Here is a 19421-nt window from a genome sequence, read left to right on the forward strand (position 1 = left end):
CGTACCGGTGCTAAAACCTGAATAGCAAGGCCGTATTTTAGGATTTGTGGCGTGGGGCTTCCACACGCACGCACGCGCCCACGCACACGCCTACATCCCTACACCACAAGTGCGTGCGCGCTGTGGAAAGTCCCAAGGTGATTCAAGAGGTCTCACGCCATCTGCTCGCATTTCTTCTTGACTTGTGATAAACTGTTGAACGCGCCGTTCGTAACAGAGAGGCTCAAGCAGAGTATAATCATCATCATCATCATAATCGTCGTCGTCGTCGTCGTCGTCGTCATCATCATCATCATCATCATCATCATCATCATCTTTTATGTCCACTGCAGGACGAAGGCCTCCCCCCGCGATCTCCAATTACCCCAGTCCTGCGCCAACCGAGTCCAACTAGCGCCTGCCAATTTCCTAATTTCATCGCCCCACCTAGTCTTCTGCCGTCCTTGACTGCGCTTCCCTTCTCTTGGCACCCATTCTGTAACCCTAATGGTCCACCGGTTATCTAACCTACGCATTACATGGCCTGCCCAGCTCCATTTTTCCCTCTTAATGTCAATTAGAATATCGGCCATTCCCGTTTGCTCTCTGATCCGCCGCCGCTCTCTTTCCGTCTCTTAACGTTAGGCCTAACATTCTTCGTTCCGTCGCTCTTTCTGCGGTCCTTAACTTGTTCTCGAGCTTCTTTGTCAACCTCCAAGTTTCTGCCCCATATGTTACCACCGGTATAGACTGCATTGATTGTACACCTTTCTTTTCAATGATAGTGGTACGCTTCCAGTCAGGATCTGACAGTGTCTGCCGTATGCACTCCATACCCATTTTTATTCGTCTGTAAGTTTCCTTCTCATGATCAGGGTTCCCTGTGAGTAATTGACCCAGGTAAATGAACTTCTGCACAGATTCTATAGACAGACTGGCGATCCTGAACTCTTGTTTCCTTGCACGGCTATCGACCATTATCTTTGTCTCCTGCATATTAATCTTCAACCCTACTCTTGCACTTTGTCTGTTAATGTCCTCAGTCATTTATTGTAACTCGTTCCCAGTGTTGCTGAACAGGACAATGTCATCTGCAAACCGTAGGTTCTGAGTTATTCGCTGTTGATCCTCACTCTTAAGTCTTCCCAGTTCAATAGCTTGAACACTTCTTCAAAGCATGCAGTGAATAGCATTGGAGAGAGATTGTGTCTCCTTACCTGGCCCCTTTCTTTATAAATATATTTCTACTTTTCCTTGTGGTGAGTCAAGGTAGATGTGGAATCTGTAGATATTTTCCAAGATATTTACGTAAGCGTCGTGTACTCCTTGATTACGTAATGCCTTTCTGACTGCTGGTATCTCTACTGAATCAAGTGCCTTTCCTAATCTATGAAAGCCATATAGAGAGGCTGATTGTTGACATAGATGGGATCCACTGTGGAGTATCCCTTCCTGAAGCCAGTTGGTTGACTGAAGTCTAGTGTTTCCCTTATTCTATTGGAAATTATCTTGGTGAATATTTTATATACTGGGTGTAAGCTAACGCGCCTATAGTTTTTCAATTCTTTAGTGTCTCCCTTTTTGTGGATTAGTTAATGTAATTGGCATTCTTCCTGTTCTCTGAGACACTTGATGTCGTTAGGCAATTCGTATAAAGGACCGCCAGTTACTTAAGCATTATGTCTCCACCATCTTTGATTAAATTGACTGGTAGACCATCTTCTCCTGCCGCCTTTCCCCGTTTAATGTGTTGCAAGGCCCTTCTAACTTCAACGCTAGTTATAGAAAGAGTCTCTGTAACCGTTTCATTACTACTTCGAATGGAGGTATCGTGGCTCCTCTGAGTACTGTACAGGTCAGTATAGAATTATTCCGCTGATTTTACTATACCTTCGAGATTGCTAATGATATTACCCTGCTTATCTTTCAGTGCATGCATCTTGGTTTGTCCTATGCCAACTTTCCTTTTCGCTGATTTCATGCTGAGTTCATTTTATACTGCTTCCTCAGTCTTTCGCACGTTGTAATTTCGAATATCCCTTATTTTCTCCTTGTTGATCAGTTTGACAATTCCGTGAATTCTATCTTATCTGTTGAGTTGGACACTTCCATTCTTTGCCGTTCTTTTGCTAGGTCCTTTATTACTTGGGAGAGCTTACCTACTGGTTGCCTCGGTGCCTTACCTCCCACTTCAATTGCTGCTTCTAAAGCCAGCCTAGTTACGGTTTCATTCATTACCTCTATAATGTCTCTGTTCTAGGGTTGCATATTTGTTTGCAAGTACCAGCCTGAATTGGTCTGCTTCCACTCTTACTGCGTCTAGGTTGGCCTTTTTCTTCCTGACCAATTTTACTCTTTCCTTCTTCAAATTGAGGTGAATCCTAGACCTCACTAACCTATGATCACTGCATTTTACCCTACCTAACACTTCTACATCCTGCACTATACGAAATTTATTTCATTTGGTGTTTCACCATTAGGGCTTTTCTAGGTCCACTTTCTGTTGCTACGCTTCCATAAAGAATGTGCTGCTCGACACTCAGCGCTTGTGACATTATGTATAGGCAAATCTCAGATTTCGAGTAACTGATACAAAAATTGTGAGAACGAAGCAGAAGACGCGGGAGGGCCAAGTGAAGCAGAAACTATATAGGTGAAAGACTCCAACTACTTTCAGGCATCGTAGCGCGAGCCTGCACACTCGTTCCCTTGAACTTTAGCAACTTCGGATGTAATCACTTCCAACGAGGCGTGATATTCAGGGTCATGAACTAGTTCTGCGCAGCGTATACCCATTTTCCGCTCTCCACCACGAATCGCTCTTAAAACGTCCGCTCCCGTGCGTGCCTCCAGTTCCAATTTCATTGTCGTACCATTCTAAACTTTAGCGTTTTGCGTATTTAAGGACATGTAAACTTCGGAAATGTACGTACACGCAGGAAGAACGGTACAGTTCTCGGTGGACCCAGCCTCCCGCGACTACTGTTGTCGGTGCGGGCGGCTGAGCGATTAAACTCTTCGGGAGCGGCGTCTTCATTTCTTCCTCCTTCACGCCGTGCACGCGGCGCTGGTGCCGCCGACAAAGCGGACCGAAGCGCACGCAGAAACCACTTTGGCGGGAGCGCGCTTCCTGCGAGGCAGCTGCTCAGTTGTATTTAGACCGGGTCGAATCGTGCTCGACTTAACACCGTTCGAAAATCGGCGATCCCCGAACGCCGGCCGGCGATGAGCTGGCGTCCGACTGGCTTTTTGTGCGCGGGGCCTCCTTGCTTATTGCGCCATCACGTGCGACCTGCATGAGATAATTATGAATGGAGTTGATTTAGGCGCGATTACGGCTACTCGCCGGACGTGCCTGGTCGACGCCTAGATTGCCGAGCGCGTCTGTCGCTGGTTTTCCAGCGGCTGGTCTGCCCGGACCGGACAGCGCCACTGTTCTCATTAAGGGCCGATTTACGCTCAAACCGCCCATCGCCGCACGCCGCACCGCATGCATGCGGATCGTGAAAAACGGGCGGTCGTCGCGATCGGTCACAAAATTGCATTTATGCTGAAACCGCATGTGTGCGTTGCGGTTCGCATGCGCCCTCTGGTTGTCGAAATAGGTAACCAGCAACTGGCAACATGCATCAGCGAGTTGGCAGCCTCGAGTGCTGGCTTTCAGCAATATTTCGCATCGTGCCAAGATATTGTTATTGCGTTTGCTGTAGTATTAGTTATTTTTATATTATTTAGCTCGAGCGGTTTGAATGCGCCTGCATCCGCACTTCGGTTTGGGGACGCGACGTCTGTTGAAAGCTGGCAAACATTCGGCAGTGCGCAGAGCAACACTGTTCAAAGTCGGCAACTATCGCCAACAGCAGACGACACTAGCATATTTTTGTCGATGTAAGTTGAAGTTTCCGCATCATGGTGAGAACGCGACTCCTGCACTGTCACATTCATTGCTGCATGTGTGGCATTGACGTGGTGACCCACCTTTGGAACACTGTGCAGTCGTCTTACCTGTGCCGCCTTTTTGTTATTTGTTTACTGCTACCGCATAATGTTGCGACAACATTATGCGGTAATGTTGCGACAACATTATGCGACGGTTGTGTACGGCGCGCTGGCGCACTTTTTATAGCTGTGCTAGCGAGAGCTTGTGTTCTGGACAAGCGACGCATCATCGCTCCTCGGCTGGACGAAGCACCAGCGCGGAGAAACGGGAAGCGACCCCATCCCGAGTGGAGTTCTGAGAATCCTCCGTCGCCCTCAGCGTCTCGGCTACTGGACAGGGACCGAGAGTTTGCCCTCTCGAACACATGCAGCTCTCGCCTGCGTCTTTTGAAGAAAATAAACGCAGTCTGTTTTCTGCCACCAACCGATGCGCACTCCTTTCACGGATGGGGCCAGACCCCGTACGTAACACTGGCGATGAGGCAGGAGTTGCGAAGCGGATCTATAAGTTTTCGAAGTTAAGGCCATGGCTACAGGACGAATGCACGGCGCTGTCGAGCCTTTCTCGGGCAAATCATGGGAATCGTGGGTCCAGCGCCTCGACTTTTATTTCGTGGCGAGCGACGTCAGCGAAGAAGCGGGCACTTCTCCTCACGCTTTGTGGAGCCGACACTTTCGAACACCGTGTGCGCGCTGATAGCGCCGAAGATATCCGGCAGAAGTCAACTTCAATGATTTAGTGACACTTCTTAGGCGGCACTTCGACACCAGGACATCCGCGCGTTAGAGCCGGTACGTGTTTCAAAGACCCGACCAACGGCCAGACGAGTCGATCAGCAGCTACGCTGCGGCCCTTGGAACCTTGACAGCCGACTGCAACTTCGGAGCGCTGCCTTCGGCTACAGTATCGACGACGTCACCTGACACCCAAACGACCGCTTCAGCGGCGAACCCAACTATGCCGCCCCAAGATGTGATGCTGCGGGACAGGTTCGTCCGCGGCGTGTGGGACGAACATCTTTCGCAGACACTGTTCGCAGAAAAAGCCTGACATTTCAATGCACTGTGGACTTACCTTGTCAGCGGAAAGTGCGTCAAGGCATCAGCGAGATATCAAAGGAGTGGCAAACTCGGGGGAAATTAACAGGACGTCGCAAATCAAGCCAGGAGGCAAGCATACATCAGCGTGACATTGTTATCGATGCGACGTACGGCTTGCACGACCCTGAAACATGCAAATTCAAGACAGCCGAGTGCCGTTTCTGCTCCAAGGAAGGTCATGTCGAGCATGCCTGCATCTCAAAGAAAAAGAAAAACACGGAACCACGCTCCGACAACTAGCAGCTACGGGCACACAGTGTCAAACCACCACCTGTCAGCAAATCCTGCTGCAAGCTGCACACAGATAGTACACACTGCCTCAAGTTCCTCGTGGACTTGATAGTGGAGGGAAAGCCAGTCCAGTTTGAGGTGGACACAGGTACGGCATGCTCCCTGATAAGCGAGGACACGGACTACAGAAGGTGGAAGAAAAACACTCCGTGGCTTTTATGCGAGCCGCTCGATTTGTGCTCATGGTCAGGTAAACAATTACACATCCTGGGCTCCGCACAAGTTCATGTGATGTTGAGATGAAAGGACTATCTGCTGCCATTGTTGGTTATGAAGGGCACTGGGTGCAACCTCCTAGGAAGAGATTGGTTTTTGGCACTTCAAATTCAGGTGAAGGGGATCACCCACGTTGGAGAGCCATCACTAGAAATTACAGAGGTTGTGGGATGACACCCAGATGTCTTCAAGGAACACATTGGAAGCTATACAGGTCCTTTAGTTCACCTGGAACTAGAAGACGGTGCAACATCAATGGTTTGCAAGGCTCGTCCGATTTCAGTGGCGCTGCAGGCGCTTCTGGAAGATAAGCTTGACCATCTACAGCACCAAAGCATCCTAAAACCAACGCAGCATACCAAATGGGCAACCCCATTGGTACTTGTTCAGAAGACCGACGGTACACTCAATGTCTGTGGTGACTACAGGCGTATTGTTAATACTGTTACTGTTAAGGCAGCAGTGAAGAAGGCATCTTACCCGCTACCAACCACAGATGAAGTGTTTGCAAACCTACATGGTGGAACCCTCTTCTCAATGTTGGATCTTTATCAAGCATATCTACTACTGAAAGTTGATGAAGAAACAGCAGCACAGCTCACAGTGAGCACCAAACGACTATTCGGGGTGGAATGCCTCCCGTTCTGAATTTCCGCTGCACCAGCTATCTTCCAGTGCCTGAGGGAGACAAAGATACGTGGAATTTCAGGGGTGAGTGTTCACCTTGACGACATCATTGTCAATGGGAATAGTGCAAATAAGCACGCACAGCATCTGAATCAGGTTCTGTCGAGACTGAGAAAGGCTTACGCCTCAAGAAAGAAAAGTGCAGGTTCGGAATTACGACAGTTTAGTTTCTGGGACATCGAATTGATAGGAGTGGTGTTTGCAACACCGAGAAAAAGGTTGAGGCTATACTTCAAGCACTCAAACCATCTGACAATTAAGACATCCTTAAGGGCTTTTCTGGGCCTTATTTCATTTGACGACTGCATTTTGGAGAACAGAGCAATGATCGTGGTGGAATTGTATAGGCTCCTAGAGAAAAACACGCCCTGGAAATGGAAGAGCAAGCATCAAGTCAATTTCGAGGCACTTAAGGAGATGATTCGTGCATCTACAGTACTCACTCACTACGACGGGACGAAGCCCCTTCTTTTGTCTGTGGACGCATCGCCGTACGGCTTTGATGCCGTCCTCGCTCGGGAAGATGCTATTTGCCGAGAGGCGCCCATTGCATTCAGTTCATGAACACTGGGAAGTGCCAAAAAGAGCTACTTCCAGCTCAACAAAGAAAGTGCAGCAGTAATCTACAGCATCAGTCATTTTCATAAGTACATAGCTGGCCGGCATGTGACCATAACAGATCACCAGGCATTGATTGGAATCGTGAGTGAAACAAAGCAAGCGCCCCAGGTCTTTTCATCAAGGATTACGCGATGGTGCCTTAAACTAGCAAAGTACGATTACAAGTTGCTGTACAGGCCTGGCCTACTGCACCAAAATGCGGACACTCTAAGCAGACTTCCACTACCGGCACAAGTTGAACCTTATCCCCCAAGAGATGTGCTCATGTTGGCTACCATGCTCAGCTTCGAGCTTTCACCGCATCAACAAGCACGAATGACTCGAATGAGTCCTGTCCCAAGTGCTGGAGGCTGTTTCAAACGGTGAAGTTCATAAACTGCCAAAAGAGCAGTTTTCATCGTGCCGGAAACTGGAGACTGAGCTTTCAGCGCAGGAAGGGTGCCTTGTTAGAGGCTCCTGGATGGTAACTCCAAAACAAAGGCGAGAAACTACCTTCTTCAACTCGCACCTGCAAACCACCATATAATTGTGGTCATGAAGGCATGTGCACGAAGGTACTTTTGTTAGGCATGCATTTGACGCAGATATCGAACGGCTCGCTAGAAACTGTGCAACTTGTTGTCAACACCAAAGGGCACCAGCCAGTGCACCAGTGCCCAAATAGGAACGCACCAGAACGCCTTGGGACACAGCTCATGCAGACTTCGTTGGTCCCATAGAAGGCAGAATGCTGGCTAATTGTTGTGGACACATACAGTAAATTGTTGGAAGTGTGCTCCATGCATAATTACACAGTCTGCCACATTGATTGAGGAACTCTGGAACCTTTTTGCAGCTTTTGGGCTCCCAAAAAAGCTTGCGACTGATAACGGGCCATCCTTCGTTTCAGTAGAAGTTGAGAGCTTCCTAAAGAAGAATGGGGTGACCCATGTAACAAGCACACCGTACCATCCTACAACAAATGGCCAAGCAGAAAGGATGGCTTTCGAAACAAAATGAGCATTAGCCAAAAACAAGGACGGAACATTCGTGTGTAGGCTGGCCCACTTTTTCTAGAGCAACACACCACCATCTGCACATCAAAGGGTGAAATGCCAGCTGCACTGGGGTTTGGGCGTGAGCTGGATACAGCTCTCACTTGCATCCAGCCCCAAGCAAAAGCGAACAAAATCCATACCAACTGCAACAGGAATACAAAGTCGAGAGTACTCACTGTCGGACAAGCAGTTTTCTTTCGAAACTTTGGAGGGAATCCGATCTGGACAGAGGGAACGGTTTTGGAAAAGCTAGGCCACAGATCGTGGCTCATTAAAGGCCCCAACAGGTTAGTGCGACGACAATGCGACCACATCAAGCCCGGTGTTTTGAGATACCCCACAGAAGATTTGGTGACACAGGATAAGGGCTGTACACTAACCGCAAGCAGTGTCCCGCTCCCATTTATGCTTGGGATAAAAGCAGATAACTCCACGTCAACAGAGGCCACTCTCTCAGGAATGCTGAAGCCTTCGCAATCATCGGTGACCAAACCAGAGATTGGCACTGCCCCTGAGACCGTGCCAAACACAACTGCAGAGCCATGCCTGCAGTGGGAACGACACCCTCAGGATCACCACGGCGACTCCATCTGAGAAGGGAGGAAAATGTGTACAAGCGATGCACCACCACTCCTCGGCTGGAGAAGGCACCAGTGCAGACGAAACAGGAAGCGACCCCGCCCCGAGTCGAGTTCCAAGGATTCTCCATCACCCCCAGCGTCTCGGCCACTAGACAGGGACCGAGAGTTTGCCCCGTCAAACACATGCGGCTCTCATCTGCATCTCTTGTAGAAAATAAACTCGGTCTGTTTTCTGCCACCAACCACTGTGCATTCCTTTCATGGATGGGGCCAGACCCTGTACATAACAGCTTGGAAGAACGCGCATACACGAGCATACAGGTGTATCTAAGCCAATGAGCAAGGGATCTGTCACAGCAACAGCTTAGCCTGCTGAAGCGCCGCAGCATTATCTATTAACATACTCCTATACAGATGGTTCTATTATCACGGAATACAGCTGTGTTGATTGACAAGCCACTTCGTCACCGAGCACGCATGTGAATCATCAACAGTGGCTTGTTGATTTAGTTTCACTTTGCTGCTGAGGTCTCTTTAGTAGCTGTCAAGTTAATAGTGAGCCTACAATTGCTTACATGATGTAATATGGCATCGCACTTCTGAACAATGATGTAACACCGAATGAACGTACAGGAGCGCACAGAGCTAGCATTTGTTCATTCTATGTTATGTCATTATTTCAAATTGCACTGCCATGTTAAGTCATGACTAAACTACAAGCCATCAGTACGTCTTGAGCAATTGATTACAATTATGACATACATAAAAGTGATATGTACATATCACAGTTACTTCTTCAGCCAGAGATGCTTGTCAGATATGTTTTCAACAGAAGAATGCTTGCATGAAAACAAATATTAATTCATATTGCTGAAAAGACACCCCATTTAGGCGTGAATTCACCTAATGTTTACATTTCTTGTTGGTGCTAAAAATGTCCCTGCCAATAGAAGTAGTGTTATGTCATTCATGCCTTAAGATATGACAGAGGTTTAGAGGGCACACAAGGCAGCAATTCCCATGCATAAAGGCCTGAGTGGCCAACCTGCTGCCCGTTCACTATTTATCCATACCTCTATCAGCATTTAAACAATGTACAGCCTGTGGTCAAAGTGAATACAAGCATGCTTGCTCTCTCAGCAATGGCGACAATCAAGGATGATTGCCTTGAGACCGTTTGCTGCTGTCAACATCATTTTTGCATGCATTCTCTTTTTATTCTTTTCCCTAGATAAAAAAGAAGCTTGCACAGTCGGTGAGCTATAGCAAAGTAATGTTATTTGATAGCGTTGGGCATGGCCCTAATCTCATTCATGTAGGGACAACCTAGCTAGCTAATGCACAGCCACATTAAAAAGAAAGAGAAGTGCGTAGGCTAACAAACAGGTGCACAGTACGTGTACTTCACCTCAAAGCAAAGCAAGATTATCAAGCGAATATAGAGATCTAGATTAAGGGGACGCAAGCATTGAGGCCCCCTAGTACTTCGAGCCTCAACGATTGTATCCCCCTGATCTAAAACTCTCTAATAAGCTTTGCAATGAGTGCAGTGATCTTGCATGCGAAATGGTTGACGTAGTAAGTCGTTTTATATTTGCCTTTCTGAATCAGTAACAGCTTAAACAGGTACATGACAATGAAATGAAATGCTGGCTCATATGGTGCACAAGACACAAGTAGGGGAGAACATTTGCCATGCCTGCTGTAACACCAATAATAATATGCAGTAGCTTGTAGGCAATGAATGCATGTTGATTGTGTCAGGGCAACTTGCACCTACACCTAATGAAAGAACAGAATGTCTGCATTGTAGACATTAGTTAATTAGCAGCATGTGTGCAGCAGCACAAGAAAGTAAGGGAATGTTTGTTGCCATGTTTTGCTTTCATAACCGACAGACAGTTTTTTGGGTGGAGCTTTATGATGAATTCATATTATGTTCTATGTAAATCTGTAATGTGGGCATGTTCTATTATCCAATCACTTCATAAGTAGTCAAATGAATGCAGGCAGCCCCATAAACACTGTGAAATGGAACGCAGAAATCTCCAGTTAAGAAGCCATAGTGACTCACTCTGTGCTGAACATAAAATAGAAAAAATGCGTAGTGGCAAATTGGGTGCACATTCTCATCTGCCATACAAATCTATATATTACAAGTAATCTTTCACTCATTCTCGTATTGCTTACAGTTGCATGAACCTTACTGCAGCATCCTCTGTGGAGTAAAATAATCTTGCCAGTCACAGCTACTTGTTCACTCTATTAACATATACTAGCCCCCAGGCTCTCCTGTATTCCTTCATGCATGCTACAATAGCATGGCTGTGCTCAATCACCTCTTTCCATTCCACTGAAATAAAGATGGCATATATTTGTTACCAAAATATGCTCTAAAGCATAACTGTTTATCATTCTTTAAGCCTCTGAGAAGTTAGGATGGATGTTCAGCCTTGCTGTTGTGGCATTTCATAGGTTCTAACCCACCGTCATATTTCTAAACAAGCAATGATGAAATTATATAATCAAGCCATACCATTAGTACAACTGAGGTATTGCTTTCCCAGGGAGTCTCACTGCCACCTCACCAATTTCGTAAATAATTAGACATGTTGACAACCTCGACATGTTGAAGTTACCTTCACAGCCTGTGTTTTAACCCGACAAATAAACCAGATTAACCAAACAGCCCTTACATCACTCTCTTATGCACTTGATATACTAACTAGCACATGGCATTATAGTCGTATTAATATCTGTTTCTATGTTTGGTGAATTGCACAAATCATTTTTGTCGCCCTTACAGCCTAGCTGATGCGGTCTTTCTTTATAACAATTAAGCAACAACCTTACTTGGTGCATTGCTGTGAAAACTATAACTAGCTTCACAGTAGCACTGCACATGTACCCTCAGACCACATCATAGACATGCTTCTGTACGTACTAGAGGCTGGCCACAATCAGCATAATTTGGAAATCTAGATGAACAGGGTGCAAATTCATGTGTATCAAATAAATGTCTGTTCCATTGAGAGGCTGTGTGTATGCGATATAGTTATCAGTTCACTATACTTATGGCAGAAGAACAGAAAACACAGAACAACAAAATCAAGTTCTCTCTGAAAAGCTGCTTTTTGCCACTATTATTAAAGCAAAGTAAGACTTCAGAAAGCACAAATATGGCTTAGAACGACAAAGCTGAGCTAGTCGGTAAGGATTCATTATGCAAAAAAGAGGTGAGGCGTGCAGACAGGAAACAAGAGTAGAGAAGTCCACTTCTCTACTCTTGTGTCCTGTCTGCACGCCTCACCTCCTTTTTACATCACAAATATGGCTTGGGCGCATCTTCGAGCATTGTGAGGTGGGCGAATGTTAATTTTTTTCAAACAGAAATTGAACAAAAATAGTAAATGTCTAATATTGAATAGTGACACGACGACGTGAGTACTTGTAGTAGCAATATTTATTTCCATATATTTAGTTACATCTTAACCAACTAGTGCGAACTAGAGCTAACTATTGGGGACAAAGGATAAGTTTTAAATGCAAGGCTACTAATGTTATATAAAAAAAATACTTGAATGGTGTATCAACAACTTTAGAGCCTCGTTGCAAAGAAGCTTTCCAAGAAATAATGGCTGCTGTATGAAGAGCTTCCAAAAATGCAAAATAAATTGTTTCCAAAAAAACATGAAAGTTGTAGAAAAAACAAACATAATGAAGGGCCAATGTTTTGCAGACACATGTAAAAGAACTTGTTGCAAGGAAAACAGCACAGACTTGTCTCATAAAAGGTAAATCTGCTAGATCGAGATGGGTGGTTGGCTTTAGGCAAAAAAAAGCCTATGGGAAAGTTTTGTGCCAATATGGCTAAAAGATACGTTCGTTACCGTGCTTGTCTTTGGAAGGCTGCATATGCTTGTTCACATGCAAGTACTTGTCACATATTCGTTGTTAAAAAGCTTCCAATTTATATATTGACACAAAAGCCTCCTCTGATCAGGGAAAAAGAATAGTATTGTCATATAGCATACGTAACATTTAGAACATCAGGCTACTATTTTTCACATTACACAAATACTCATGAAAGACAAAGCTGCAAGAAACAGCATAACACTTTGGCATAATCCGTAACTGATTATATCAACGAGTTTCCTATTTCATGAGGCAAAGTTGCATAGGGCAGATGGGATGTGATATCTATGATTCAGAGATGCGTTATTGTATCTGAGAACAAGTATTATACAACTGATCATTGTGGGAACAAAGAAATAACAGGCATTGATTACCAGTATGTCATCATGTCACTTCTATCTGAAAAGTGACTATCACATCAAGTCAAACTTGCATTGAGAATCACGTTTATGTGCCCATATATGTGGGCCCCATGAACCGTTGCTTTAAGTTATGACCAGTGTCATGTCATTCCTGTATGTAAATGTGGTTTTGCACTATACACCTATAAAACTTTTGATCAGCATCCTAGTACATTTCCTTGAATTTGCACCACAGGCTTTCTGTCGCAACACCCTCTTCGCACCCATGATAAATGCTGCAGTCAGTAAAATAGAGCTTTAGATTATTTCCTAAACTGCTTTCATTCCAGCAAGTAGATGCCGAGCAGATGCCGAGCAGATGCTGTGCCGCAAGTGAACATTTATGAGAGCGTTCATACTTGCTGTTTATTAAGGTGGCTGCGAGGTAAATGGAGGGAAAGTGTACAGGTGAAGCAAAGCTCTGCTGTCGCATGCATGTAAACAAAGCTTCTGGTTATGGCGTCAAAACATTTTTTTCGTCAATCCTCCAACAATGGAGCATGTACTGACAGGATGGAAAGCAGACACCGAGCAGACGGTGCGGTGCAATGAAGACACCTTGAGGGGCATTCAGCCTTCCTATTAACTAAGGAGCCCTGCAGCTTCCCCAGTGCGGCAAGGAACTACTGAGATGGAGTACAGCTCACACAACAAATTGTTAGCATGAAAGGTTGGTGTCGTGTTCCAGGGCTTCCGTGAACGAAGAGGCAGATTGAACTTGAAACATGTTTTATTGCATGGCAGCAACTTAACGTGGCAGAATGACAGCCAAGGAATATAGGACAAAAAGTACACCACAGCTTGGCGGCCAACGATTATATACACATAGTGAGCAAGGGTGGTGTGATCGCAATATGGCCCGCATGACAGAAAGGGAAACACTATCACACATGTACACGTGTACAGATATGCAACAGTTGGGCAGTGGCAGAGAAGGTGTTTTGCTGTGTCGCCACATGTGCAAAAGATTGCATAAGGAGCATCTGCGTAGCTTACATTACAGCACGACACCTAGCACAAAATGAATAATTGCAATGCGTGGAGCAATGATATAACTTATAAGCTGTTTCCTAGTATCCCCTCTTCATAAAGTGTAAAATGTGCAGAGACAGCTCTGGAAACAAACGTGTACAAAGCAAGGAATCTGCTTTGATACAATACCTATATTGAGAGGCATAAGAGCATAAGCAACCGGCGATGTTTCTGCAATGTTTATTACTGCAGAGCATACGCAATTGACAGAAAAAAATCACAGACAATTACGATACTCCCTAATATGAGATTTTAGTGCAGCTCTACATGTGTTGTCATTTCACTGGCAATGACAATCGGTCTCGTGTGGCATGTTGCAAACGGAGCGAAGTGTGGCGCCACTGCCTTGCCAATCTGGAGATCGCGTGAGCCAGCGCATGGGTGATGCGTGGGCGTGGTTCACAGAAGCCATCGCCAACAAACCTCCCAGACATTGCGTGCTACTCTGGCACCATCTCGTAGCTACCGTCACTGCACTTCGCTTTTATTCGCACACTTTTGCCATACACTCCTCCTTTATCTGCCTCATGGTTATGCTGTACCTTCTTATCCACTTTCCTCCTCATGCCTCTTCTCACTTGCAGATTTTTTAATCTCCCACTGCATGCTGCCTTTGCTCTCATCTTTTGCTGAAGTCGTTCGCTCAGTTTAACCGAGCGAACGAGTGGTCCTCACAGCACGACAAAAGCTAAAGGAAATGTGCTCAAAAGTAAATGGAATGACCAGCGAAAGGAATACCCTGAATGCATGCACTATAAACCACGTTAAAGGATTGACTGAATGCACGATAGACATGGTCTACAAGATATCTTTGACAAGTGGGGCTGATTACATGCACCAAACAGGCAGATGCGTAAATGATTGACTGTGCGACCATCTATACAACTGCAGTCTGACACAAGCACCCAGAGACCTGGCCATACATTGCGCTTCATGCCGTATCTCCCACAGGATGGGGATCTTGCTGAAATGTAGTAACCAAAGAAAAAGAAGTCATGGAAGCCTACAACATCAAGATGACCCCATGTGCCATCTATATCACTCAGCAAAGAGATTAGCTTAATGAATGATAATAGATGGCGTGGTTAGACTGGGAAGAACATCCCTGAACATGCGAGTAGGCTATATGAAGGTCTCATTTTCCGAAAAATAAAACAGTTGTTAGTTTGCACTCGGGTGTCGTGCATTGTTTTTCTCTCTTAAGTCCTGTCCCTTCGTCACTTTGCGCAACAGCGTTATGTCGAACCAACTAGCCCACTGGGAAATTTTCTTTAATTATATGTAATATGCTCTGAGTGCACATCTATGTGAGTCTTGTTTGCAATGCACATGTGAAAGACAGCACAAAAATAATGCAATATTAGAGGTGAGCAAATAAGGATTTTCAGGACCGAATAGTACAGTGCAAGAAGCAAATTAGATCGAATACTTTTCTAAAAATGAATAGCCATTATCACAATTAACATAAACTGATGTTTATATCCCTGTATTTTTGAAGCTAGCAAGTTTCTGTAATAGTATAGTACCTTACTAAGTATTGTATTTGAAAAACACAAACTGAGCCTACGAGCAAGCAAGTACTTTATTCGCATGCACAGGGCTCTTCAGAGGATGCAAATGATCACTGTAGAGCCTGTAAAGTGTGGCTGCCTGAGTGACCTAGCCTGCTCCTCTACGCAAGTTCTCATGTTTTATGGCTATAGCACGCCTGTCATGGTGAAAATTTACCGTACTTTTCTGCAATTTAGTATTTATGTGGGTGCAGTTGGCATTTTGAAATGCCTGATACGTATGAAAAATATATTCACTGTTACAAAAAGTGACCACCGAATCGAACAGGACACTATTTGATGCATAATTACAAAGTTTCAAATATTCCCACATCCTTATGCAATATCAACAGCTTAAAATAATGGTTTCAACACTTACATACACACTAGATGTTCCAGCTGCCAACAGAATATCATATATTGACAAAAGGGTGTTTAACTGGGCTACTTGGTTATTCTTCGAGGATTGTAGCAGTAGAACTTAAGGAACATGGTCACAGAAGGAACGACTAGACGAGTACGCAGCTGCACTGTCAACTGATTTCTTGATTGAAATTCCCACTATTATTGATTTCATCGCCACATCTCTTCTCTTATACATCTGAGGCTGTCTCAAAAAGGTGACTTCCTTTCTTGTCAAGGCCAATGACAGTGTGCTTACACATTACGCTCCTGTTTTACTTATCTCGAATGCCTCAAGGATCTCCTGAGTTAACCTATCGTCGTTCCTTTTAAGGACTTGTACTTCATGAAATTATGAGTTACGACGAGAAAAGTTTGCCAAAGTCTGGTGCCTACTGTCAGCAGCGTGCGTGTTCATGTAGTGTCTGTGTTTCTCGTCTGACGGGGTGAAGCGATGGAGCAAAACCATTCTCAGGAGAAACGAGAAAAATGTGCACGCATGAAACAAACTTACGAGCGTCTCAACAGAAAATATTTGCAAAAGAAGCCTCCAACGCAAAGATTTCTCGCCATCAACTTAGCATGAACGATCATTGTCAGCAGTGAGATAGCCGAGCGTCTAACGGTGGTGTTCGAGCATTGTGTAGCACCGTCGATTGATTGCTTTCCACCAGTGCTCACCGTGCACGCAAGCTGTAGAATGCATGCTATGGCACAGTCACGCACAAGTTGCGTTGCCAGCGCTCGATATGGTTTCCCACAAAATAGCTTCGCGCTGCTTTTCGATTCTCGTGATATGTTGCGATTAAAAATTCCCAAGACAGTGTTAAGAGAGCGGTAAAAAAAAGGTACGAGAAGGTAGGCACAGCAGCTTGTGAACCCACTCCTATAATACCTCTACCCGCGTCTGTTCGTAAATGTGTGCATGTTTTCTTGCGTTTGTCAATTTTTTAAAATTTCCCACATTTCTTTAAATTTGAGTTTTTCTTAGCTTTCGCGTTTGTGCGTGAATAGGTGCCTGCTACCATGCGTGTTTGCGCTTAATCTTATTTCTGTCCTTTTATTTTATATTAGCATTTGTTTTTGCTAGTTTTTTTTTTCGCAAAGTCTTTTTACACATTTTCATTAACCCATCTCATTCAAAGCACTAACTCCTGTACACTGTAGGGCTGGCCTCTTCCATCTCATTAAAACCTGTCTCACTGGTCTACCTCGTCTTCTCAATCTGCCTACTCGCTGTGTTTTCTGTCCTTGCTTCTTGTGTTGTTGCTGCAATGTGATTAACCAACTTGCTCAAAACAAATTTTGATCGCCTATGAAAACAGAAGGTTTAGAGATACATTTTCTTAAAAGCGTCATGTGGGTTGCACAGTAACTTTGCCTCTTACTTCTGTTCATGTTTATGCATCAGTGCATGTGGCAGCTCGCCAGAAGTGCACATGAAAGGCTGCATATTGCAAAACAACACCTTGCTATGCTGTTGCATTTTTCATGCATTCAGTCTTAGTAAACAGACGGTTTCGCTGCCCATCACATATGATGGTAAAAATATTCGACATGAATAACATTGTGCAGTGGGGTATCATTTCCTGTCTGATGCTTTCATCGTTGAAAAAGACATCTTCCAGTGAATGGAGCCCGGCAAAGCAGTGCACTGAGAGCTTTTGCAACTTTCACCATTTATTACTTCATATATGTCATTGTCTGAATCTGGCCGTCCATCGCTGTGCCGATGGCTTGTGAATTAAATAATTACCTCAATAAAACACATTCAACTTCACTCAGCATTTTTTAGTACAAACAATGCTAGCAGAGCTATTTAGGGTGAATAATTGTGCTAACATTGGTGTTACTTGCCCGGTCAGATAAACAAATACAACAATGGCTGTGGCATGACTGCGATTTGATGTGCAGACTGCAAATGGTGCCTTTCAAGCGTGCCCTCAACTACTGCTATTAATAGCTACACGACTGAGTATTTTGGGCCTAACTAAGCTAATGATGTTTGATAATTGTTCTCTTATTCGCATTACTTGCCTGGGCCAGATAACCAAAATAAGGAATGCCACCACATTAACGTGTGTTTGCATGCAAGCTGCCAACAGTGGCTGTCATTTTCGCGTTGATTGCTGCCGTTGCACCAACAGTGGCGACAGCTTGACTGTGCTTTGACGTGCAAACTGCTAATGGTGCCTTTCAAGCGTGCCCTCGACTACTAATATTAATAGTTACCATAATGAGTATTATAATGAGCCATAATGAGCCTAACTAAGATAATAATGTTTGATAATTGTTCTCTTATTCGCATTACTTGCCTGGGCCAGGTAGCCAAAATAAACAATACCACCACATTAATGCGTGTTTGCATGCAAGCTGCCAACAGTGGCTGTCATTTTCGCGTTGATTGCTGCCGTTTCACTAATAGTGGCGACAGCTTGACTGTGCTTTGACGTGCAAACTGCTAATGGTGCCTTTCAAGCGTGCCCTCGACTACTAATATTAATAGTTACCATAATGAGTATTAGGGGCCTAACTAAGCTAATGATGTTTGATAATTGTTCTCTTGTCCACATTACTTGTCTGAGCCATATAACCAAGATAAAGAATGCGACCACATGAGTGTGCTTTTGCATGCAAACGGCTAAAAGTGGCGGACAATTTCGCGTTGATTGCTACTGTTTCACCTACAATGGCTACGACATGGCTGCGCTTTGAAGTGCAGATGCTAAAGGTGCCTTTCAAGCATGCCCTGACGACTGTTATCTCATCACAGGGCCCATAATGCTCGTAGGTGGCTGCCCAATAGAGTATTTTGGGCCTTCTGACATTGGCATTATTCATCTCAACAGGCTGGAAATAAGAGTAGGGCCAGCGAAACTGCACGCAAAGCAAATGTACTTTGGTGTGCGCATTGGTGTGGCTGTCACTTTCACGTTGACTACTGCTTTTTCGTGTGAAGCTGGACAGTGGCTGCCCGAATGAGCATTTTGGGCTGCACAGTTATTCAGGGTTAACAAGTGTATTTGCATTCTGATTTTCCAGCATTTCAGCACGTTTCCGTGCCAATACTTATATTGAGCACGATCTGTGCAGGCCGTTGCTTTTTCAGAATTGGGCTTCCATTAAAAGGAATATGTCATCAAATGAACTGCTTATTTATTTGAGAGGTCACAAGAGAATGCTTAGCTGCTGCGAACCCACCGGCAATATTTTGGTAGCCTTAATAAGGGCTGTTCTTTCGTTAATAAGAAGCTGTTATGCTTCATCCAGTGGCTCAATGCCGGACAGCTCGCAGTCGGAGTCGCTTTCTTCACTGTCATCTTCACCCAGTTGGATGATGATGGGTTGGATGTGGTCACTTCCAGACGTATCAAGCCTGCATTTGCCTCCAGGTCCATGACATGGTGAAGTTTCTTCCTCCAGTCTTCCACCATTATGTGCTTAATTTTTTCCCTCAAGACGTATTAGACCGTGTATAGCTTGACGTCTCTGTTGTCCGCAGCTATGCCATTTTTTACCTTTGCCCACACGAGCTCGATAGGATTTAATTCGCAGTGGTACAGTGGGAGCCTGAGTACAATGCAGCCGGCTCTTTCAGCTGCATTGTCTACGATGTAGCTCAGGAAGCGTGGCTTTACAGATGCTACCAACTCAAGCAGCTGCTTTTTA

General features: G+C 44.9%; 1 protein-coding gene and 1 long non-coding RNA gene across 8 annotated transcripts in view; one reads left to right on the forward strand and one right to left on the reverse strand.

The window, feature by feature from the left end:
* Nucleotides 1-19421, forward strand: part of LOC135900084 (puratrophin-1-like) — a 716878-nt gene that overhangs the window by 528495 nt on the left and 168962 nt on the right. The window lies entirely within an intron of this gene.
* The window catches only part of LOC139054178 (uncharacterized), a 28657-nt gene continuing 22716 nt past the window's right edge, over nt 13481-19421 (reverse strand). Inside the window, exon 2 of the long non-coding RNA XR_011511059.1 lies at nt 13481-14342. This is a non-coding gene — a long non-coding RNA (uncharacterized lncRNA). The remainder of the gene's footprint in view (nt 14343-19421) is intronic.

Source organism: Dermacentor albipictus, chromosome 1 (genome assembly GCF_038994185.2).
Source record: "Dermacentor albipictus isolate Rhodes 1998 colony chromosome 1, USDA_Dalb.pri_finalv2, whole genome shotgun sequence".
Classification (NCBI taxonomy): domain Eukaryota; kingdom Metazoa; phylum Arthropoda; class Arachnida; order Ixodida; family Ixodidae; genus Dermacentor; species Dermacentor albipictus.